This window comes from Arachis hypogaea, chromosome 2, assembly GCF_003086295.3.
Source record: "Arachis hypogaea cultivar Tifrunner chromosome 2, arahy.Tifrunner.gnm2.J5K5, whole genome shotgun sequence".
NCBI lineage: Eukaryota > Viridiplantae > Streptophyta > Magnoliopsida > Fabales > Fabaceae > Arachis > Arachis hypogaea.
Genome location: NC_092037.1, coordinates 48,078,365 through 48,102,661, shown reverse-complemented (window position 1 = coordinate 48,102,661; position 24,297 = coordinate 48,078,365). Strand labels below are relative to the sequence as shown.

Genomic DNA, 24,297 nt, shown 5'->3' with positions numbered 1-24,297 from the left:
ATGCCAAAACTGTTCAGAAGCAAAAAGCTACAAGTCCCGCTCATCTAATTAAAACTAAGTTTCATTGATATTTTGGGATTTATTGTATATTCTCTTCTTTTCATCTTATTTTGCTTTTGGTTGTTCGGAGACAAGCAACAATTTGAGTTTGGTGTTGTGATGAGCGGATAATTTATACGCTTTTGACATTGTTTTTAGGTAATTTCTAGTATGTTTTAGTCACTTTTAGTATATTTTTTATTAGTTTTTATGGAAAATTCACATTTCTGGATTTTACTATGTGTTTATGTGTTTTTCTGTGATTTCACGTATTTTCTGGCTGAAATTGAGGGACCTGAGCAAAAATCTGATTCAGAGGCTGAGAAAGGACTGCAGATGCTGTTGGATTCTAACCTTCATGCACTCGAAGTGGATTATCTTGAGCTACAGAAGCCTGATTGGCACTCTCTCAATTGCGTCGAAAAGTCAACATCTTGGGCTTTCCAGAAATATATAATAATCCATACTTTGCCCGAGATTTGATGGCCCAAACTGGCGTTCAAACGCCACCTAGATACCCTTTTGTGGCGTAAAACGCCAGAACTGGCACCAAAACTGGAGTTAAACGCCCAAACTGGCACCAATGCTGGCGTTTAACTCCAAGGATGGCCTATGCACGTGAAAGCTTTAAGGCTCAGCCCAAACACACACTAAGTAGGCCCTGAAAGTGGATTTCTACACTATCTACTCATCTTCTGTAAACCTAGTTTACTAGTTTAGTATAACTAGCACTTTTTACTATTGTATTCATATCTTTGACCTTTTGGGGAGCTCTTCGAACCCTTTTTGGAGGCTTGCCATTCAGCCATGCTTAGACCATTTTGTTCTTATGTATTTTCAACGGTGAAGTTTCTACACCTCATAGATTAAGGTGAGGAGCTCTGTTATTCCTCATGAATTAATGCATGTAATATGGTTTTTCATTCAATTCACGCCTACTTCTTCTCCAAGATATACTCTTGTACTTAATTCAGTTAAGTCAGACTGAAGGGGTGACCCGTGACAATCACCCTCTATCTTCAGTACTCGCTTAGCCAAGATCCGCGTGGCTCACAACCACAAAACGCTCTACATGATATTCAACGTAGTCATTGGACGACAGCTGGAGTATATTCTCTTAGGTCTCTAATCAACGATTCACATCGTCTCTCCTTACAACAGAGCATCTGAATCTGAGATTAGGATCTTCATGGTATAGACTAGAACACTAGATAGCATTCCTAAGATCCGAAAAGTCTAAACCTTGTCTGTGGTATTTCGTGTAGGATCTGGGAAGGGATGACTGTGAGGAGCTTCAAACTCGCGAATGTTGGGTGCAGTGACAGTGTGTAAAAGGATCAATGGATCTTATTCCGACACTAGTGAAAACAGACAGATGATTAGCCCTGCGGTAGCTGTGCCTGGTATTTTTTATCCGAGACAAGAAATTCGACAGTTGATTAGCCGTACAGAGACCGTAGACGGACCATTTTCACTGAGAGGATCATACAGCTTGCCATGGGAGGGAGCACGCATGATTGGATGAAGACAATAGGAAAGCAGAGGTTCAGGAACAACAAGGCATTTCCAAACGCTTATCTGAAATTCCCACCAATGAATTACATAAGTATCCCTATCTTATTTTACATTTTATTTATCTTTTAATTATCAATTCCTCATAACCATTTGAATCTGCCTGACTGAGATTTACAAGATGACCGTAGTTTGCTTCAAGCCGGCAATCTCTGTGGGATCTACCCTTACTCATGTAAGGTATTACTTGGACGACCCAATGCACTTGCATGCGTACGCGTAGATCTCCAAAACTGTCATCCTGCGCGTAAGCGCCTTGTACGCATGCACGTGACTTGTGAACGTAGCGTTCATCAAATGAACGTGGCATTCTCCTGTACCTTGCTCCTTTACTTTTTTTCTTTTCATCATTTCACCTGCCATCAATCAAACATGAAATCAAAGTCTCACCAAGATCATAAGGTTTTGTATTATTCATAATTATCACCTAATTCTTGCATAAATCTCATGATTTTGTACAAAATTAATAATGTTTAATTGAATCAAGATAAACATGAAATTCCACCCCAATCACTTACTTAATTGTGCAAGAAAGTGCATGAAACCTAATAAAAACAAGTAAAAATGCTAGTAAAACTAGCCTAAGATGACTTGTCATCACAACACCAAACTTAAATCTTGCTTGTCCCCAAGCAAGCAGTAGAATATGAGAAAAATGAAAGAAAACAGAAAGATATAATCATCCTTATTTGAAAGTATTCAACCCAAGTTCATGGGTTTTCATGCAGAATGTAATTGAAGCTTTACTTTTATTAGTTTCTAGGTTTGAGATATCCTTTAAGTGATAACCAAAGTGCTGCTGCAAAACCTTTTTATTCATCCATCCTTGGCGTTTGATTTTCTTTTATTTTTCTGTTGAGAAGCTTACACTTTTATTCATAGCTAAGTGTTATGTGTTGCATCAGCTTTTTAACTTTGTTTTTCAGTCAACACATCTTCACCACAGACACTTGTCTCACAATTCATCCTAAGACATTGATGCCCAACACCTCTTTGGGTTACTAAATGCCTTGAAATTAGGTTGCTCTTGATAATAGACTTTCGGTTGATAATCCCGGATTAATTAACCCAAGTTATCAAGTTTTAAAATACTCCTTAGAACATAATTGTCCAAGCAGATCCCAGCACAAAAATCACCAGAGGCATATGTCCTAAGGTCCAAGCTATTGGTGTCTAGCGTTATTATTTGTTTCTTTCATTTGTTTGTTGCCAATTCTTGTCTTTTCTTCATTTCCTTCTTACTTCTTCTTTTTTCAAGGATAATTATTAATTAAGAGTTCACAAACAGCAGCCTAGTTCATACTATAAAGGAACATCCTAACCCTTATCCCTTATTAGTGAGCTTTCTTAAACAGTCAAACATATACACCACCACTGAAATTTGTTATCATTTCTACCAAATTGGACAATTTCTACTTTATGTTGCAACATTTTCTTTTATTGAAGCAAAAGGGAACATGACATGAATTCAAGCAGATGAGTGATGCACAAGCAAAATATCATCAAAATGCATAACATGAAAACTTATTCAAAAACATAAAGTGCAAAATATATAGGCTCAATCATAAATGTGCATAACATAGAAACTTGGAAGGCATATCATTTTTCAGATATTCATCTTCCTTATTTACTAAGATTGCGAAAGAACTCTACCACCTCTAATTTTTGTGCTATTTTCCTTTGCTGGATTTTCCCTTCTTCTTTGGCTCTTACTTCTTCCTTTTTCTTGTTTCTTGTTGTTCTTCAGCAGGGCATCTCTGATCCCAAGATTGGTCTATCTGATCCCAGAGTCCAGCATCTTTCAGCCTTTGTTCCATTCTTTCCACATTTCTCTGAACTCTTGCTCTTTGATTGTTGATTAATTCTTGACACTCGACAAAGGGTTTGATCTCTCGGTTGATCATTGGCATACCGCAAATTACATAGTTCAGCTTTGCATATGTCTCTACGTCATACTCTATCGTGTCCAGATACCTATGCTCTCCAATCGTGTGGTATATGTTCTTTCGCTGATAAAGATTCAAGAGATACTTCTCTTGCTCGGTTTGTTGTTGGGACAATTTTTCAAATGATTCTTGGAAATGCGCAGATTGTTCGCTTTGCCGATCCAAAATTCTTGCTTGAAATTTTCTCTGCTGATCCATTATCTTGAGCTGGAAGTTTTCTTGTTGCTCCATCATCTTCAACTACCAATTCTCTTGCTGCTCCCAATCCCTCAAGTATTGCTCTTGTTGTTGTTCCTGTGCTCTCATATATTGCCGAGATATTTCTTCAATTGCACTCTGAATTTGGCTTAAATCCATTGTGCTAGGGGCTTGTCCCTCTTCCATTTGTGACTCAGAGGCTTGTCCTTCTTCTATTTGTGGTCTCCTTCTCTTTCCCTGAGGTCTTCTCTTACTTTGCTCATGAGTGGCACCTTCTATTCTTTGCCTGGTGAGTGCTCTCCCATCCTGTACCCATTCTGTGTTTGAATCTTCAAAAACCACCTCCTGCTATATTGCACAAATGCAATATGGTACTTGGGTAACAAAGTTTGGCTGACTTACTGATGCTTTCAGCCATCTCTTGGATGCTGTCTGCAATTAGTTTAGGGACATTTATTTCTCCTCCTTTGAGTATGTAGTGTACCTTGTTTGCTTCTCTTATGGTAACTTTCGAGGGGTTTCCAGTGGGGAGGATTGATCTCCTCACTATTTCGTACCAACCTTTGGCCTCAGGTGAGAGATCCATCCTTTTTAAGTGGCATAGATCCCCGTTTGAATCCCTCACCCAATCTTTGCCATCCAGACATATATCATTTATGAGCTCATCAAGGTCATTCTCACCATTTGTTCTTTCATCAAAACTGGGCTCTCTGAAAGATATTATTCTTATTTGCAGGACCCGCATGATTGTAGCTAGATTGAAGTCCACTTCCACTCCCCTCACATAACTTTTGTAGGGAGGTTCAGTTTTACTTTGTCTCACTACATTTGCATAGAACTCCCTTACCATAGTTGTGCTTATGTTTGTGAGGGGTTCATAGAGGAGTTCCCATCTTCTCTTTTCAATGATTTCCCTCATCATGGGATACTCACCATCCTTCATTCTAAATCTGACTTCTGGGATTATTTTCTTTTCATCCATCCAACCATGAAATTGGTGCTCATGAAATTGAGATTTAAATCTCTTTTCATCATGGGTGGGTGGTTCAGCTAATTGCTTCCCTTTTCTTCTTCTGGAGCTTGGTGAGGCCATTAAATGTGGAAATAATGAAGTATGAAAAGAAGATTTTGGTTAGAGCAAGGCTTATGATGAAAATAGCAGAGAATGGGCACAGTGTGATGTTCTTGGCTAAAAGAGGAATGATGTAGATTACCTGGGAAGATTATATGAATAAAGCAAAGGTGTATGATTACAGGGAGTGTTGCTTGCCAATTTATAGTAAAAATGAGTTATTGAAGCAAGATACAAAGTTGGTGGTTCGGTCATATTAAAATGAAGGGTGAAGATGTTATTGAGAACATGGGAATGAAGGGTGTGCATGTATTATGGTCTCTCTGAATTTTTGAAAATGTCATTGGACCATTCTGCAGGTGGATCTATTCACCTGAAGAAAATGCCTGAAGAGGCTCAAGAACTCATTGACATGGTTGCAAACAACCAGTTCATGTATACCTCTGAGAGGAATTCTGTGAATAATGGGATACCTCAGAAGAAAGGAGTTCTTGAAATTGATGCTCTGAATGCCATATTGGCTCAGAACAAAGTGTTGACTCAACAGGTCAACATGATCTCTCAAAATCTGAATGGATTGCAACATGCATCCAACAATACTAGAGAGGCAGCTTCTGAAGAAGCTTATGATCCTGAGAACCCTGCCATGGCAGAGGTTAATTACATGGGTGAACCATATGGAAACACCTATAACCCATCATGGAGAAATCATCCAAATTTCTCCTGGAAGGATCAACAAAAGCCTCAACAAGGCTTTAACAATGGTGGACGCAATAGGCTGGGCAATAGTAAGCCATATCCATCATCTTCTCAGCAACTGACAGAGAATTCTGAACAAAACACCTCTAATTTAGCCAATATAATCTCTGATCTATCAAAGGCCACTTTCAGTTTCATGAATGAAACAAGATCCTCCATTAGAAATTTGGAGGCACAAGTGGGCCAGCTGAGTAAGAAAGTCATTGAAACTCCTCCCAGTATTCTCCCAAGTGATATAGAAGAGAATCCAAAAGGAGAGTGCAAGGCCATTGATGTGATCAATGTGGCCGAATGCACAAGGGAGGAGGAGGACGAAAATCCTAGTGAGGAAGACCTCCTGGGACGTCCCTCAGGCAAGAAGGAGTTTCCTATTAAGGATCCAAAGGAATCTGAGGCTCATATAGAGACCATAGAGATTCCATTAAATCTCCTTCTGCCATTCATGAGCTCTGAAGACTATTCTTCCTCTGAAGAGGATGAAGATGTAACTGGAGAGCAAGTTGCTCAATATTTAGGAGCTATCATGAAGCTGAATGCCAAGTTGTTTGGTAATGAGACTTGGGAATGTGAACCTCCCTTGCTCATTAGTGAACTGGATACCTGGATTCAGCAAATTTTACCTCAAAAGAAATAAGATCCTGGCAAGTTCTTAATACCTTGTACCACAGGCACCATGATCTTCGAAAAAGCTCTGTGTGATCTGGGGTCAGGGATAAATCTTATGCCACTCTCTGTAATGGAAGAGCTGGGGATCATTGAGGTACAACCTGCCTTGTTCTCATTACAATTGGCAGACAAGTCATTGAGACAAGCTTATGGAATAGTAGAGGACGTGTTAGTAAAGGTTGAAGGCCTTTACATCCCTGCTGATTTCATAATCTTAGACACTAGGAAGGAAAAGGATGATTGCATCATCCTTGGAAGACCTTTCCTAGCCACAGCAGGAGCTGTGATAGATGTCAACAGAGGTGAATTAGTCCTTCATTGAATGGGGACTACCTTGTGTTTAACGCACATGGCCATCCCTTTGTGACAAAAGAGAGTAAGCATGAAGAGCTTCTCTCAGTTCAGAGTCAAGAAGAGCCTCCACAGTCAAACTCTAAGTTTGGTGTTGTGAGGCCACAACTAAACTCTAAGTTTGGTGTTAAGAGGCCACAACCAAACTCTAAGTTTGGTGTTGGGACTACACTAACATTGACCTGATCACCTTGTGGCTCCATGAGAGCCACTGTCAAGCTATTGACATTAAAGAAGCGCTTGTTGGGAGGCAACCCAATTTTAATTATCTAATTTTTATTTTATTGTTATTTTGTGTTTTATTAGGTACATGATCATGAGGAGTCACGAAAAAATAAAAAAAAAATTAAAAACAGAGTCAAAAATAGAAGAAAAAAATTTTCACACCCTGGAGGACGCACAGGCTGGCGTTCAACGCCAGTAAGATGCATCTGGCTGGCGTTCAACGCCAGAACAGAGCATCATTCTGGCGCTGAACGCCAGAAACAAGCAACATTCTTGCGCTGAACGCCAGGAATGTGCCCAGAGAGGTAAAACTGGCGCTGAACGCTAGTAACAAGCATGAAACTGGCGTTCAACGCCAGAAACATGCTTTACATGGGCGTTGAACGCCCAGAATGTGCACCAATGGGCGTTTAAACGCCAGAATGGTGTGCCAAGGCATTTTACATGCCTATTTGGTGCAGGAATGGAACTCCTTGACACCTCAGGATCTGTGAACCTCACAGGATCCCCACCTACCTCGCCCTCTCTCACTCCATTCATGGTCATCCCTTCTGTTTTTCATTCACCACCTACATCTATCCACTCTTCCCCAAACACCCCACCTACCTTTACAATTCAACTTCTCTTTCCCACCCACTCCCACCCATATAGCCGAATCCATCTCCCCTCACTCACCTCCATCTTCTTCTTCTTCTTCTCTTCTTTCTTCTCTTGCTCGAGGGCGAGCAATATCTTAAGTTTGGTGTGGTAAAAGCATAGCTTTTTTGCTTTTCCATTACCATTAATGGCACCTAAGGCCAGAGAAACCTCAAAGGGAAGACAAAAGCTTCCACCTCTGAGTCTTGGGAGATGGAAAGACTCATATAAAGCCGTCATAGCTCAGTGGTAGAACATGTGGCTGCAAATCAAGAGATCCCTGAGATACCTCAGGGGATAAGTTGTCCTCCACACAAATATTGGAAGCAACTAAGGGTAGAAACACCAAAATTACTAGGAATCATTCAACAGAAGCAAGGAAGAGACATAGAGGAGCTCAAAGAGCACCATTGGACCTTCAAGAAGAAGACGCCAATAAAGGTGGATTCATTCTTTGTTCTTTATTTCTTTCTGTTTTCGGTTTTTAAATGTTGTGTTTATCAATGTTTTGTGTCTCTACTTCATGATCATTAGTATGTAACCATGCCCTAAAGTTATGAATAAATCCATTAATCCTTCACCTCTCTTAAATGAAAAATGTTTTAATTCAAAAGAACAAGAAGTACATGAATTTCGAATTTATCCTTGAATTTAATTTAATTATATTGATGTGGTGACAATACTTTTTGTTTTCTGAATGAATGCTTGAACAGTGCATATTTTTTATCTTGTTGTTTATGAATGTTAAAATTGTTGGCTCTTGAAAGAATGATGAACAAAGAGAAATGTTATTGATGATCTGAAAAATCATGAAATTGATTCTTGAAGCAAGAAAAAGCAGTGAAAAAGAAAGCTTGCGAAAAAAAAGTGGCGAAAAAAAATAGAAAGAAAAAAGAAAAAGCAAGCAGAAAAAGCCAATAGCCCTTAAAACCAAAAGGCAAGGGTAAAAAGGATCCAAGGCTTTGAGCATCAATGGATAGGAGGGCCCAAGGAAATAAAATCCAGGCCTAAGCGGCTAAATCAAGTTGTCCCTAACCATGTGCTTGTGTCATGAAGGTCCAAGTGAAAAGCTTGAGACTGAGTGGTTAAAGTCGTGATCCAAAGCAAAAAGAGTGTGCTTAAGAGTTCTGGACACCACTAACTGGGGACTCTAGCAAAGCTGAGTCACAATCTGAAAAGGTTCACCCAGTTATGTGTCTGTGGCATTTATGTATCCGGTGGTAATACTGGAAAACAAAATGCTTAGGGCCACGGCCAAGACTCATAAGTAGCTGTGTTCAAGAAACAACATGCTTAACTAAGAAAGTCAATAACACTATCCAAAATTCTAAGTTCCCAGAGACGCCAATCACTCTAAACTACAAAGGAAAAAGTGAGATGCCAAAACTGTTCAGAAGCAAAAAGCTATAAGTCCCGCTCATCTAATTATAATTAATATTCATTGATATTTTGAAATTTATAGTATATTCTCTTCTTTTTATCCTAATTGATTTTCAGTTGCTTGGGGACAAGCAACAATTTAAGTTTGGTGTTGTGATGAGCGGATAATTTATACGCTTTTTGGCATTGTTTTTAGGTAGTTTTTAGTAAGTTTAAGCTACTTTTAGGGATGTTTTCATTAGTTTTTATGTTAAATTCACATTTCTGGACTTTACTATGAGTTTGTGTGTTTTTCTGTGATTTCAGGTAATTTCTGGTTGAAATTGAGGGACTTGAGCAAAACTCTGAAAAAGGCTGACAAAAGGACTGCTGATGCTGTTGGAATCTGACCTCCCTGCATTCAAAATGAATTTTCTGGAGCTACAGAACTCCAATCGGCGCGCTCTCAACGGCGTTGGAAAGTAGACATCCAGAGCTTTCCAGCAATATATAATAGTCCATACTTTGTTCGGAAATTGATGACGTAACTTGGCGTTGAACGCCAAGTACATGCTGCTGTCTGGAGTTAAACGCCAGAAAAACGTCATGATCCGGAGTTGAACGCCCAAAACACGTCATAACTCGGAGTTCAACTCTAAGAAACGCCTCAGCTCGTGGATAGATCAAGCTCAGCCCAAACATACACCAAGTGGGCCCCGGAAGTGGATTTATGCATCAATTACTTACTCATGTAAACCCTAGGAGCTAGTTTATTATAAATAGAACATTTAACTATTGTATTAGATGTCTTTTGACCACGTTACATCTTTGGTCTCAGTTTTGTTTTATTCTTCATCTTAGAAGACTATTGATCACATTCAAGGGGCTGGCCATTCGGCCATGCCTGAACCTTTTACTTATGTATTTTCAACAGTGGAGTTTCTGCACACCATAGATTAAGGGTGTGGAGCTCTGCTGTACCTCAAGTTTCAATACAATCACCATTACTTTTTATTCAATTCCCTTTTATTCTTATTCCAAGATATACGTTACACTTAACTTGATGAATGTGATGATCCGTGACACTCATCATCATTCTCACCTATGAACGCGCGTGACTGACAACCACTTCCGTTCTACCTTAGGCCGGGCGCATATCTCTTAGATTCCCCAACAGAATCTTCGTGGTATAAGCTAGATAGATGGCGGCATTCATGAGGATCCGGAAAGTCTAACCTTGTCTGTGGTATTCCGAGTAGGATCCTGGGAATCCGGAAAGTCTAACCTTGTCTGTGGTATTCCGAGTAGGATTCCGGTATTGAATGACTGTGATGAGCTTCAAACTCCTGAAGGCTGGGCGTTAGTGACAGACACAAAAGAATCAATGGATTCTATTCCAACCTGATTGAGAACCGACAGATGATTAGCCGTGCTGTGACAGAGCATAGGAACGTTTTCACTGAGAGGACGGGATGTAGCCATCAACCATGGGTGATGCCTCCAGACGATTAGCCGTGCAGTGACAGCGCATAGGATCATTTTCCCGAGAGGATTGAAAGTAGCCACCGATGATGGTGATGCCCTACATACAGCTTGCCATGGAAAGGAGTAAGAAGGATTGAAGGAAGAGTGAGTAGTGAAGTAGAGTTTCAAGAGGAGCACAGCATCTCTATATGCCTATCTGAAATTCTCACTATTGATTTACATAAGTATTTCTATCCTTTTTATTTTCTATTTATTATTTATTTAAGAAAATCCATAATCAATTGGTTAAATCCGCCTAACTGAGATTTACAAGGTGACCATAGCTTGCTTCATACCAACAATCTCTGTGGGATCGACCCTTACTCGCGTAAGGTTTATTACTTGGACGACCCAGTACACTTGCTGGTTAGTTGAACGGAGTTGTGAACTATGGTATTGGCATCATGTTTTTGGCGCCATTACCAGGGAATGAAAAGCAATGAATTTTGCAAAATGGAATAACAAGTGAATCACAATTTCGTCCACCACCTGGCATTCAGCGCCAGATTGATGCTTGTTTCTGGCATTGAACGCCAGCTTCATGCTTGTTTTAGGCGTTCAATGCCCATCTGCAGCATGTTTCTAGCGTTGAATGCTAGTTCCATGCTTGTTTCTGGCGTTCAGCGCCAGCTCTCCTCAGGGTATTCTCCTGGCGTTTAAACGCCAGGATGTTGCTTGTTTCTGGCGTTCAATGCCAGATCCATGCTCTGTTCTGGCATTGAACGCCAGCCGGATGCTCCTTACTGGCGTTTAAACGCCAGTAAGACCTTCCTTCAGGGTGTGCTTTTTCTTCTGCTATTTTTTTATTCTGTTTTCAATTTTAGTATTTATTTTGTGACTCCACATGATCATGAACCTAATAAGAAATAAAAGAACAATAAAAATAAAATAAAATTAGATAAATAAAAATTGGGTTGCCTCCTAATAAGCGCTCCTTTAATGTCATTAGCTTGACAGTGGGCTCTCATGGAGCCTCACAGGTGATCAGGTCAATATTGTAGACTCCCAACACCAAACTTAGAGTTTGGATATGGGGATTCAACACCAAACTTAGAGTTTGGCTGTGGCCTCCCAACAGCAAACTTAGAGTTTGATTGTGGGAGCTCTGTTTGACTCTATACTGAGAGAAGCTTTTCATGCTTCCTCTCCATGGTTGCAGAGGAACACCCTTGGGTTTTAAACACAAGGTAGTCCCCATTCAATTGAAGGACTAATTCTCCTCTGTCAATATCAATCACAGCTCCTACTGTGGCTAGGAAAGGTCTTCCAAGGATGATGCATTCATCCTCCTCCTTCCTAGTGTCTAAGACTATGAAATCAGCAGGGATGTAAAGGCCTTCAACCTTTACCAACACGTCCTCTACCAATCCATAAGCTTGTCTTACTGACTTGTCTGCCATTTGCAATGAGAATATGGCAGGCTGTACCTCAATGATCTCCAGCTTCTCCATTACAGATAGTGGCATAAAATTTATGCCTAACCCTAAGTCGCACATAGTCTTTTCAAAGGTCATGGTGCCTATGGTACAGGGTATTAAGAATTTACCAGGATCTTGTTTCTTTTGAGGTAAAGTTTGCTGAACCCATGTATCTAGTTCACTAATGAGCAAGAGAGGTTCACCTTCCCAAGTCTCATTACCAAACAACTTGGCATTCAGCTTAATGATAGCTCCTAGATATTGAGCAACTTGCTCTCTAGTTACATCTTCATCCTCTTCAGAGGAAGAATAGTTTTCAGAGCTCATGAATGGAAGAAGGAGGTTTAATCGGATCTCTATGGTCTCGATATGACCTTCAGATTCTTTTAAGTCCTCAATAAGAAACTCCTTCTTGCTTGATAGACGTCCCCTGAGGTCTTCCTCATTGGGATTCACATCCTCTCCTTCCTCTCTAGATTTGGCCATGTTGATTATGTCAATGGTCTTGCACTCTCTTTTTGGATTCTCTTTAGTATTGCTTGGAAGAGTACTAGGAGGAGTTTCAGTGACTTTCTTACTCAGCTGGCCCACTTGTGTCTCCAAATTTCTGATGGAGGACCTTGTTTCACTCATGAAACTTAAAGTAGCTTTAGAAAGACCAGAGACTATGTTTGCTAGGTTAGAGGTGCTCTGCTCAGAATTCTCTGTCTGTTGCTGAGAAGATGATGGAAAAGGCTTGCTATTGCTAAACATGTTTCTTTCACCATTATTAAAGCCTTGTTGAGGCTTTTGTTGATCCTTCCATGAGAAATTTGGATGATTTCTCCATGAGGGGTTATAGGTGTTGCCAAAGGCTTCCCCTATGTAATTTACATCTACCATTGCAGGGTTTTCAAGATCATAAGCTTCTTCTTCAGAAGCTGCCTCTTTAGTGCTGTTGGATGCATTTTGCCATCCATTCAGACTTTGAGAAATCATGTTGACTTGCTGAGTCAACATTTTGTTCTGAGCCAATATGGCATTCAGAGCATCAATTTCAAGAACTTCCTTCCTCTGAGGCGTCCCATTATTCACGAAATTCCTCTCAAAAGTATACATGAATTGGTTATTTGCAACCATTTCAATAAGTTCCTGAGCTTCTGCAGGCATTTTCTTTAGGTGAATGGATCCACCTGCAGAATAGTCCAGTGACATCTTAGAGAACTCAGATAGACCATAATAGAATATATCTATCATGGTCCATTCTGAAAACATGTTAGAATGACACTTTTTGGTCATCTGCTTATATCTTTCCCAAGCTTCATAGAGGAATTCACCATCTTTTTGCTTGAAGGTCTGAACATCCTCTCTAAGCTTGCTCAGCTTTTGAGGAGGAAAGAATTTAACCAAGAAGGCCGTGACCAGCTTATCCCAAGAGTCCAGGCTATCCTTAGGTTGTGAGTCCAACCATGTTCTAGCTCTGTCTCTTACAGCAAAAGGGAAAAGTATTAGCTTGTAGACTTTAGGATCTACTCCATTAGTCTTAACAATCTCACAGATCTACAAGAACTCAGTTAAAAACTGGTAGGGATCTTCTGATGGAAGTCCATGAAACTTGCAGTTTTGTTGCATTAGAGCAACTAGTTGAGGTTTCAGCTCAAAATTGTTTACTCCAATGGCAGGAATTGAGATGCTTCTTCCATCAAACTTGGAAGTAGGTGTAGTATAATCACCAAGCATCCTCCTTGCATTATTGTTGTTGGGTTCTGCTACCATATCCTTTTCTTGTTTGAAAATTTCAGTAAGGTTGTCTCTGGATTGTTGTAATTTAGCTTCTCTTAGTTTCCTTTTCAGAGTCCTTTCAGGTTCAGGATCAGCTTCAACAAGAATTCATTTTTCCTTGTTCCTGCTCATATGAGAAAGAAAAGAATAGAAAAGGAAGAGGAATCCTCTATGTCACAGTATAGAGACTCCTTTATTTTAGTAGAAGAAGAAAGGCAATAAGAGTGAAGAAGAATAAATAATCCAAACACAAGGGTGAGGATAGGAGCAGAGATTTGAGATGAAGAGAAGTGTTAGTAAATGAATAAATAAATAGAATAAGATGAGAGAGAGAAGTTTTCGATAAATTTTGAAAAAGAGTTAGTGATTTTCGAAAATTAAAGAAAGAATTAAAATTAAAATTAAAATTTAAAACAATTAGTTAATTAAAAGAATTTTGAAAAAGAGGGAGGTAATTTTTGAAAATTAGAGAGCTAAAATTAGTTAGGTGGTTTTGAAAAAGATAAAAAATAAACAAAAGTTAATTGGTTAATTGAAAAAAATTTGAAAATCAATTTTTAAAAGATAGGAAGTTAGAAAAGATATTTTGAAATCAAATTTTTGAAAAAGATATGATTTTAAATGATATCATAAAAAGATATGATTTTTAAGAAAAAGATATTTTGAAAATATTTAATTTTTAAAATTAAAATTGATTACTTGACTCACAAGAAACTAAAAGATACGATTCTAGAATTTAAAGATTGAATCTTTCTTAACAAGAAAGTAACAAACTTCAAATTTTTGAATCAATTACATTAATTGTTAGTAAAGTTTCAATTTTGAGATAAAGATAAGAAAAAGATTTTGAAAATAAATTTTAAAAATTTCAAAAATAATAAAAAATGAAAAAGATTTGATTTTTGAAAAAAGATTTTGAAAAGATAAGATTTTTAAAATTGAAATTTTGACTTGACTAACAAGAAATAACTAATTTTAAAAAATTTTTGACTAAGTCAACCTAAAATTTCAAAATTTTTGAGCAAATTAAGGAAAAGATATTTTTTATTTTTAAATTTTTAATGATGAGTGAGAAAAACACAATTATGACCTAAAACATGAAAATTTTGGATCAAACCACATTATGCATGCAAGAACACTATGAATGTCAAGATGAACACCAAGAACACTTTAAAGATCATGATGAACATCAAGAACATATTTTTGAAAATTTTTTGATGCAAAGAAAGCATGTAAGACACCAAACTTAGAAATCTTGAATGCTTAGACACTATGAATGAAAAAATGCACATGAAAAATAATAAAAGACACAAAACAAGAAAACATCAAGATCAAACAAGAAGACTTACCAAGAACAACTTGAAGATCATGAAGAACACTATGAATGCATGAATTTTCGAAAAATGCAAGAACAAGATGAATATGCAATTGACACCAAACTTAAAATTTGACTAAGGACTCAAACAAGAACACAAAAATATTTTTGATTTTTATGTTTTTATGATTTTATAAATTTTTTGGATTTTTGTATAATTTTTTCCGAAAACATATAGGAAACAGAAAATAAGAATTTCAAAAATTTTTAAGAAGAATTCCTAGAATCTTTCAATGTTAGCCTAAAGCTCCAATCCAAGGGTTGGACATGGCTTAATAGCCAGCTAGCTTTAGGATGGCATTACATGCATTGAGGTGATTAGTTGAAGTCTCATTCCAAAAGGATTCGGATATGGCTTTACAGCCAGCTAGGCTTCAACATGTTAAATGAAACTCTAGAATCCATTCTTAAAAATTCTGAATAATTTTCGAAAATAAAGGGAAAAAATTTTTTTTTTGAAAGAATTTTGAAAAATATTATTATTTTTTTTTGAAAACATTTTGAAAAGAAAATAGAAAGAAAATTACCTAATCTGAGTGATCGGGGTAAAACTTGTCTCTCAACAAATTCCCATTCGGCAAGTGTACCGAATTTGTCGTCAAGTAAAAACTCACAATAGAGTGAGGTCGAATCCCACAGGGATTGATTGATCAAGCAACTTTAATTTGAGGAATGATCTAGTTGAGCGAATCCATGAATAGAGTTGATAATTGCAGAAATTAAAATGGCGAGAAAGTAAATGACTGAAAGTAAATAGCAGAACTGTAAATGGGAATGAGGGAATTGCTCATAAAAGTAAATTGCAGAAAATAAAGAGAATGGGTAAGATCAGAAATGGGGAGTTTATTGGGCTTAGGAGATGTTGCATTCTCCGGATCAATTTCATTTTCATCTCTTCCTCAATCAATGCACTCATTGATCTCCTTGGCAATCTTAAGTGATTGAATCACAATTTCTTGCAATTCAATCTCTCAAATCTTGATCAATAGCCAATTCCTTGGTCAATTGCTCATGAGAAGAGATGAAGTGTGGTCACTGATTATACCACATGCACTTCCCAAATCAAATGCTTAGAGGGTTATAGCCACATACCCATCCACACTCAATTTGGTCCAGCATGAGAAAGCATTTCTAGCTAATCTCTTCATTCCTCTTTCAAGGATCCGAAGAGATCCATGTTTGAATAGCTTCTTTTCCAAGATAACTATCCAATTGGATGAAGATCATCCAAAGCTTTCAAGTAAAATCAAAAGCAAAAGATAGAAGAAGAATAAGAAAATTAGTATTGATCCATCAAATTACAACAGAGCTCCCTAACCCAATGAAAGGGGTTTAGTTGTTCATATCTCTAGAAATCAAAATCAAAGATGGAGAATACATGATAAAGCTAGAAGTGCCAAGAAAGTAAATACAAAGAGTAGTTCTCTTTTCTAGCTCCTCCCAAAAGCTCCTCTCTATTTCAAAACTACTCCTATATATACTACTCTTCTCAGCTTCTAGTTAGCTCTTCAAGTCTTGGGCCTCTGGATCTTTAAGCTTGAAGCAGTTCCTTTCTTCAATTGGGCTTGGCTTACTTGCAGAGAGAAAGTGTGAAGTGGGCAGAGACTTTAGCTCAAGACGTTAGGGGTGTTTAACATTTAATGAAAATACAAGTTCAAGAACGTTAGTGACACTTAACATTGTCACTAACGTTGCCATGCACCCCTTTGCCTCACGTTAAAGCCCACGTTAACTGGGTTAACGTGGCTTTTAACTTTGCCTTGCTAGCCTTCGAGAACGTTAGTGACACTCAACATTGTCACTAACGTTCAAGTGTGCCCCTTCTTGCTTCACGTTAAAGCTCACGTTAACTAGGTTAACGTGGCTACTAACGTGGCTTTTGCCAACCTTCGAGAACGTTAGTGACACTCAACATTGTCACTAACATTCAAGTGTGCCCCTAGGTCTCACGTTAGAGTCCACGTTAACTGGGTTAACGTGGCTTCTAACGTGGCCATTCTTAGCCATCCCAACATTAGTGACAATGTTGAGTGTCACTAACGTTGGCTCATTCTTCATTTCTCATCGTTAGCTTCCACGTTAACCAAGTTAACATGGAGGTTAACGTGGCTCTTGGGGGTTGTGTGGTTGCTCCAACGTTAGTGACAATGTTGAGTGTCACTAACGTTGTCGACAACTCTCCATCTCTTACGTTAGCTCCCACATTAACCAAGTTAATGTTGGAGTTAACGTGGCTCTTTGCACCTTAGGCCAACGTTAGTGACAATGTTGAGTGTCACTAACGTTGGCTTCTCTTTCCCCTTTAACGTTAGAGGCCACGTTAACTAGGTTAACGTGGCTCTAACGTGGCCATTTGTGAGCAATTGCCAACGTTAGTGACAATGTTAAGTGTCACTAACGTTGGCTCAACTTCTCTTCTCCACGTTAGAGTTCACGTTAACTTAGTTAACGTGACTCTTTAACGTGGGCATTGATGGCTTTTGAGAGTATTTTTGGCAATCACTTTTCTCCTTAACTTTGCAAGTTACCTCCCATTCCTTGCCTCTTTTGGTCCTGAAATCAAGCAATAGAGTGTATCAAAGTTCTAGTCCACGTCATGGGTAATGCAATATACAATTTTATCATTAAAATCATGCAAAATCCTCATGAAATAATGTAAAATGCACAATGTATGCTTGAATCAAGGTCTGAGTGAATATTTGCCTAAAACTAACTTATTTCCTAAGAAAATGCATGAAATTACCTAAAAATAGTAAAGAAAAGGTCAGTGAAACTGGCCAAAATGCCCTGGCATCACAACACCAAACTTAAAGCTTGCTTGTCCCTAAGCAAGTACTGGAACAAGAGAATGATGAATGGAGTCTCCAGAGAAATGAGTCATTCTTGTGGAAGTCATATTACTGATTTTATGGTGGTTTCATGCATAGCAACTTAGGTTCATTCCACTACTGGCTTTCAGACCTTTATCATCTCCTAAAATACTCACTTTGTTATATCCCATGAGACCTTTATTTATTGATCCTTTTATTGTTATTTCAAGGGCTTATTTGTGTTTTTAGGCTAAGTGTTTTGTAAGGGGGCAACTCTTTAAGATAAGCTTTCAGCCAACACTCCCGAACCAGTTGGTTCAAGGTGCTAGGTGTTGAAGCACCCCTAAGGAATTACTTGCTCAAGTCTCTTCCCCATACATACACACCACATGTATATAGTTTATTTATTTTCTTTCCTTCAGACCTTGGTGTCCAGCACCTCTTTGGGTTACTAAATGCTCTGTGGTGAGGGTTACTCTTGATAGTGGATTTTCAGCTGATAATCCCGGGTTAGTTAACCCAAGTTACCAGGTGATGAAGCACCCCAAAGAGTTTATTCATCCAAGTAGATCCCTCACACAGGAGCACCACAGACACATGTCTTAGGGTACACCATTGGTGCCTAGCCTTATTGCTTACTCTTTTTCTTTTGTTTTTCACTTCCATTATTCTTTCCCTTTTCTCTTATTAGGATCTTGTTGTTATCTTAATCTCATGGGTATATCAAAAGTAAAGCATTCAGGATAGATAGATGTCATCCTAACCTTGTGATTGAACCAACTTAGCTAACTTATGACTACCCCCAAAGATTCATGAATGCACTTCCACATTATGAGCCCTACTCTTCTCTTTTAAAACATACAACATTCCCTTCTTCAAACAAATAGACAAGCTTACAAGTAAATAAGGGAAAGATGCAGTGACACTTAAACCAGAATCACAGACCATGCTCAACAACAAGGTAGAGTAAAAAAAAATGTTTAGGCCTCACTGGTAATCCTTAATCAAGATTGCATTTGAGCTTCCAATGTTCGAACTGTAAATATATGGAATTAAGTGACAATACAACCTTCAGGTGACAACTTCTAATCGCCTTCTTTTCGTTCTCCTCTTGCTCTTTACTTCCTTGAGCGAAGGGGCACCATAAAGTTCCTGTAAAGTTATTGGAAGTTGCTTGTTCCCAAAGCACTTGAGGAATAATTAGCTTGCATGTGCTTGTGTCTTATGAACTTGATTTGGTATGTGAACACCAAACTTAGTTCCTTGTTTAGTACACAATCTTGCACATACGCTGATAACTCATATCTTGTTGTTAACAGAACAATGATTAACTAAAGTCTAACTACATCTAAGTGGTTTCCCTCAATTGGTTAGAGCTAGCAATGTGTTTTTGGAGCAGGTGTAATTCTAACTAAATGTCCTTTTGGTGGAACACCAAACTTAGAATTACACTATCTCTTTTGATTGTTCTGGTGTGAAACACCAAACTTAGCTCCTTGCAATAAAGGGGAAACAACTTGTGATTTTTATTGAAATGAAGATGAAAATGACTACCTGAGGTTGGGTTGCCTCCCAACAAAGCGCTTTTTTTTATCGTCGCTAGCTCGACGAGTCCTCACTCACTTGAGATGGTATTTTCATTCTGGGGTTTTCCCCCATGTTGCCCAGATAATGCTTGAGTCTTTGTCCATTCACTGTAAAAGTCCTTTCTGACCCTTCATCCATGACTTCTACGTGCCCGTACGGCGAGACCTTTGTGACAAGAAAGGGCCCGGACCACCTTGATTTGAGTTTTTCTGGGAACAGTCTTAGTTTGGAATTGTATAGGAGCACTCGCTGCCCCCTTTCGACACTTCTGGGTGCAAGATGTGAGTCATGTCTTCTCTTTGCCTTCTCCTTGTACATCTTGGTATTCTCATAGGCTTGTGACCTGAATTCCTCCATCTCTTGCAGCTGCAAGATTCTCTTTGCACCAGCAGCAATGCTATCAAAATTTAGTATCTTGATAGCCCATAAAGCTTTGTGTTCTAGCTCCAGTGGTAAGTGACAGGCTTTACCGTACACCAGCTGATATGGGGACATTCCAAGTGGTGTTTTGAATGCTGTTCTGTATGCCCAAAGAGCATCATCCAGCTTCTTTGACCAATCCTTTCTTGATGCACCCACAGTCTTTTCCAAAATTCTCTTTAGTTCTCTGTTGGAGATCTCAAATTGTCCACTTGTTTGGGGGTGGTAAGGTGTGGCTACCTTGTGTTTTACCCCATATCGTAGGAGAAGAGCCTCTAATGGTCTGTTACAAAAATGGCTCCCTCCATCACTGATGAGGGCTCTTGGGACTCCAAACCGGCTAAAGATATTCTTCCTGAGGAAGTTCATAACCACCTTGTTATCATTTGTTGGAGTTGCAATTGCCTCCACCTGCTTGGAGACATAATCTACAGCTACTAAGATGTACTTGTTTGCATATGAAGTTGGAAATGGCCCCATGAAATCTAATCCCCACACATCAAACAGTTCAAGCTCTAGAATGAAATTTTGTGGCATGGCATTTCTTTTGGGCAAATTTCCCGCTCTTTGGCATTCGTTGCAACTTTTTACCAGTTCTTTGGCGTCCTTGAAAAGGGTTGGCCAAAAGAACCCACTTTGTAGAACCTTTGCTGCAGTTCTGTCCCCTCCAAAGTGGCCTCCATAACTTGAGCTGTGGCAATTCCATAGCACCTCTCGTCCTTCTTCTTCCGAAACACATCTTCTGAGGACTCCATCTGAACACTTCTTGAAAAGATATGGCTCATCCCAGACAAAGTATTTTGCATCATTGATGAGCTTTCTTTTCTGATGTTTATGTATTTCTGGTGGTAAAGCCCCAGTTGCCTTGAAGTTGGCTATGTCTGCAAACCATGGAGCCTTGTGAACTATCATCAACTGCTCATCAGGGAAGAGCTCGTTCACTTGAGTATCATGTGTCCCACCTTCATTCTGAGGGATTCTGTAGAGGTGATCTGCTACCTTGTTCTCCACTCCTTTCTTGTCTCTGATTTCAATATCAAATTCCTGCAACAATAAGATCCATCTTATTAGTCTTGGTTTTGATTCCTGCTTAGCAAACAAATATTTAAGTGCTGTGTGATCTGTGAAAACAATCACTTTTGCACCAATGAGGTATGATCTAAACTTGTCAAATGCGAAGACTATTGCCAGCAGTTCCTTTTTGGTTGTGGTATAATTTCTTTGAGCATCATTAAGGACCTTGCTGGCATAGTATATCACATGGACTAAGCTATCTTTCCTCTGTCCTAACATTGCCCCTATTGCATAATCAGATGCATCACACATTAGTTCAAAAGGTAAGTTCCAATCAGGTGGGGAGATGATAGGTGCAGAGGATAGCCTCATTTTCAAGTTCTCAAAAGCCAACATGCATGTTTCATCGAAGACAAATGGTGTGTCAGCTACAAGGAGATTGCTTAAGGACTTTGCTATCTTTGAAAAATCCTTAATAAACCTTCTGTAAAAACCTGCATGCCCTAAAAAGCTCCTAATTGCCTTGACATCACCGGGTGGAGGAAGTTTTTCAATAATTTCCACTTTAGCTATGTCCACCTCAATACCCTGGTTAGAAACCTTATGACCAAGCACTATTCCTCCTGTCACCATGAAGTGACATTTTTTCCAGTTCAAAACCAGATTGGTCTCTTGACATCTCTTCAATACCAGGGCTAGGTGATGTAGGCAACTAGGAAAAGAATCTCCAAATACTGAAAAATCATCCATAAAAACTTCAATGAATTTCTCTATCATGTTTGAGAAGATAGAAAGCATGCAGCGTTGGAACGTTGTAGGTGCATTACATAGCCCAAATGGCATGCGCCTATAAGCAAACACTCCATATGGGCATGTGAAGGAGGTTTTCTCTTGGTCTCTAGGATCAACCACTATTTGGTTATATCCTGAATAGCCATCGAGAAAACAATAAAATGCATGGCCTGTAAGTCGTTCCAACATCTGGTCCACGAATGGAAGCGGGAAATGATCTTTTCATGTAGCTTCATTGAGTTTTCTGTAGTCTATGCACATCCGCCATCCAGTGACGGTCCTTGTATGAATTAATTCGTTCCTCTCATTCAGAACTACAATTATTCCTCCCTTCTTTGGGACAACATGTACAGGGCTGACCCATGGGCTGTCTGAGATAGGGTATATCACCCCTCCCTGCCATAACTTCATAACCTCTTTCTACACCACCTCTTTCATAATTGGGTTCAGCCTCCTTTGAGATTGAATGGATGGTTTGGCATCTTCTTCTAGCAGTATCTTGTGCATGCATATGGCTGAGCTTATTCCTTTCAGGTCAGCAAGAGTCCATCCAATGGCATCCGTGTGCCTCCGCAGTACTTGCAGTAGTTCATCCTCTTGATCCTGGTTGAGGGATGAGCTTATGATTACTGGGTAACTTCCGTTTTTCCCCAAATATGCATATTTGAGAGTAGGTGGCAGTGCTTTGAGCTCAAGCTTTGGTGCCTCTGACTTTTGATTTTCCACCTTAGGTGCTTCTCGTGTATGAATTTCTGTTGCCGCAACCTCTTCACTTGATTCATATTCCTCCCCTACTACCCTCTCTGGCTCTTCAGGTTCTTCTTCCTCAAAGTCCTCATGTACTTCTTCCTCAAGCGCATCTAACCTCATGCATTCCCCGAATTGCTTTGGTGGGTAACTCATGGCCTTGAATATGTTGAAGGTCATCTCTTCATTGTGTAATCTCAAGGTGAGGTCACCTTTTTGGACGTCAATGACAGCTCCTGCAGTGGCCAAGAAGGGCCTCCCTAGGATAATGGAAGCCTTGGGTTCCTCTTGCATATCTAGGACCACAAAATCTGCTGGGAATATGAACTTTCCCACCTTTACCAACAAATCCTCTACTATGCCGTGAGGGAACTTGAATGATCGGTCTGCCAATTGTAGAGCCATCTTTGTTGGTTTAGCCTCTTTGATCTTCATCTTCCTCACCATAGCTACTGACATCAAATTGATGCTGGCTCCTAGGTCACAAAGAGCCTTCTCTACTGTGATCTCACCTATGACACAGGGGATCTGAAAACTCCCTGGATCCTTCAATTTCTGGGGTAATTTGTGCTGAATGATAGCACTGCATTCTTCGGTCAGTATCACAGTTTCGTTGTTCTTCCAGCTTCTCTTCTTAGTCATGAGCTCCTTTAAGAACTTGGCATAGAGAGGCATTTGTTCTATTACTTTAGCAAAGGGTATGTTGATTTGTAGCTTTTTGAAGATTTCTAAAAATCTCAAAAATTGGTTGTCATCCCCCTTTTTCTTCAATTGCTGAGGGTATGGAACTCTCGGGACATCCGGCTTCAGCTTCCCTTCTTCTTTTTGACTTTTAGAAGTTGGGCTCTCACCTCCATCTTGCCTTTCTCCTTCGTCAATTGACTCTTCTTCTAGTTTCTTCTGGTCAAATCCCTTCAGTTCCTTCCCACTCCTTAGAGTGATAGCTTGACACTCCTCCTTTTTACTTCTGTTGTTGCCAGAAGTCCGATTGAATAGGTAACTAACTTGTGTTTCAAGTTTCTCAATGGCAGCATCTTGGTTCTGCATATTTAACTGCACTTCCTCTCGGAATGCTTTACTGTCTTGGATGTCTCTGCATATGCTCTCAAGCAGGGTTTTAATTTTAGAGATTTGGTCATTAAATAAGGAATGGGCTGTATTGTTGTTGGGGTTGTGTCGTCTCTGATCTTGGCCTTGGTCTTGTTGATTTCCCCACCCAAAGTTTGGGTGATTCCTCCATCCAGGGTTGTAGGTCTTGGAGTATGGATCATGGTTGTGTCTATGTGAATTCCCAATGTAGTTGGCTTGCTCCTGAGTGCCTTCTTCCTCTTCACATGCTTCCTCTTGAGTTGAAGTGGTGATTGCTGCCACTTGACTTCTCTCCATCTTCTTGGTGAGGTCAATTAGCTGCTTGGTGATGAGCTTGTTTTGAGCAAGCAGAGCATCTACATTGTTCAGCTCCATTACTCCTCTAGTGTTCCCTCTTTCGGAAGCATAGAAGTAGTCATTCTCAGCTACAGTTTCAATGACATCTATGGCTTCCTCAATGGTCTTCTTCTTGTTCAAAGAACCTCCGGATGAATGGTCTATGACCTTCTTAGATTCATATGACAGTCCTTCATAGAAGATGTGCAACTGCACCCATTCATTGAACATATCAGATGGACATCTCCTTGTTAGGTCTTTAAACCTCTCCCATGCTTCATATAGAGTCTCACCATCTTATTGCCTGAAAGTTTGGACCTCAGCTCTCAGCTGATTGACTCGTTGAGGGGGGTAGAATCTTGCCAAGAATTTGTTCATAACATCATCCCAAGTTGTCAAGCTCTCCTTTGGAAAAGACTCTAACCACTTGGTTGCCTTGTCTCTGAGAGAGAATGGGAACAACAACAGTCTATAGGCGTCTGGTTGAACGCCATTGGACTTCACTGTGTCACATATTCTCAGGAATATGTTTAAGTGTTGGTTGGGGTCTTCCTGAACACCTCCTCCGAACGAGCAATTGTTCTGAACGAGGGTGATGAAC

At 39.4% G+C, this 24,297-nt stretch overlaps 2 non-coding genes across 2 annotated transcripts; both read left to right on the top strand.

Annotated features, from left to right (window-relative positions):
• Positions 1-13,017: 13,017 nt before the first annotated feature.
• On the top strand, positions 13,018-13,121 carry LOC112762633 (small nucleolar RNA R71). The gene has a single exon (XR_003182737.1). It is a non-coding gene; the product is annotated as a small nucleolar RNA R71 (small nucleolar RNA).
• Positions 13,122-23,922: 10,801 nt separating this feature from the next.
• Positions 23,923-24,028, top strand: LOC112762637 (small nucleolar RNA R71). The gene has a single exon (XR_003182738.1). It is a non-coding gene; the product is annotated as a small nucleolar RNA R71 (small nucleolar RNA).
• Positions 24,029-24,297: the final 269 nt, after the last annotated feature.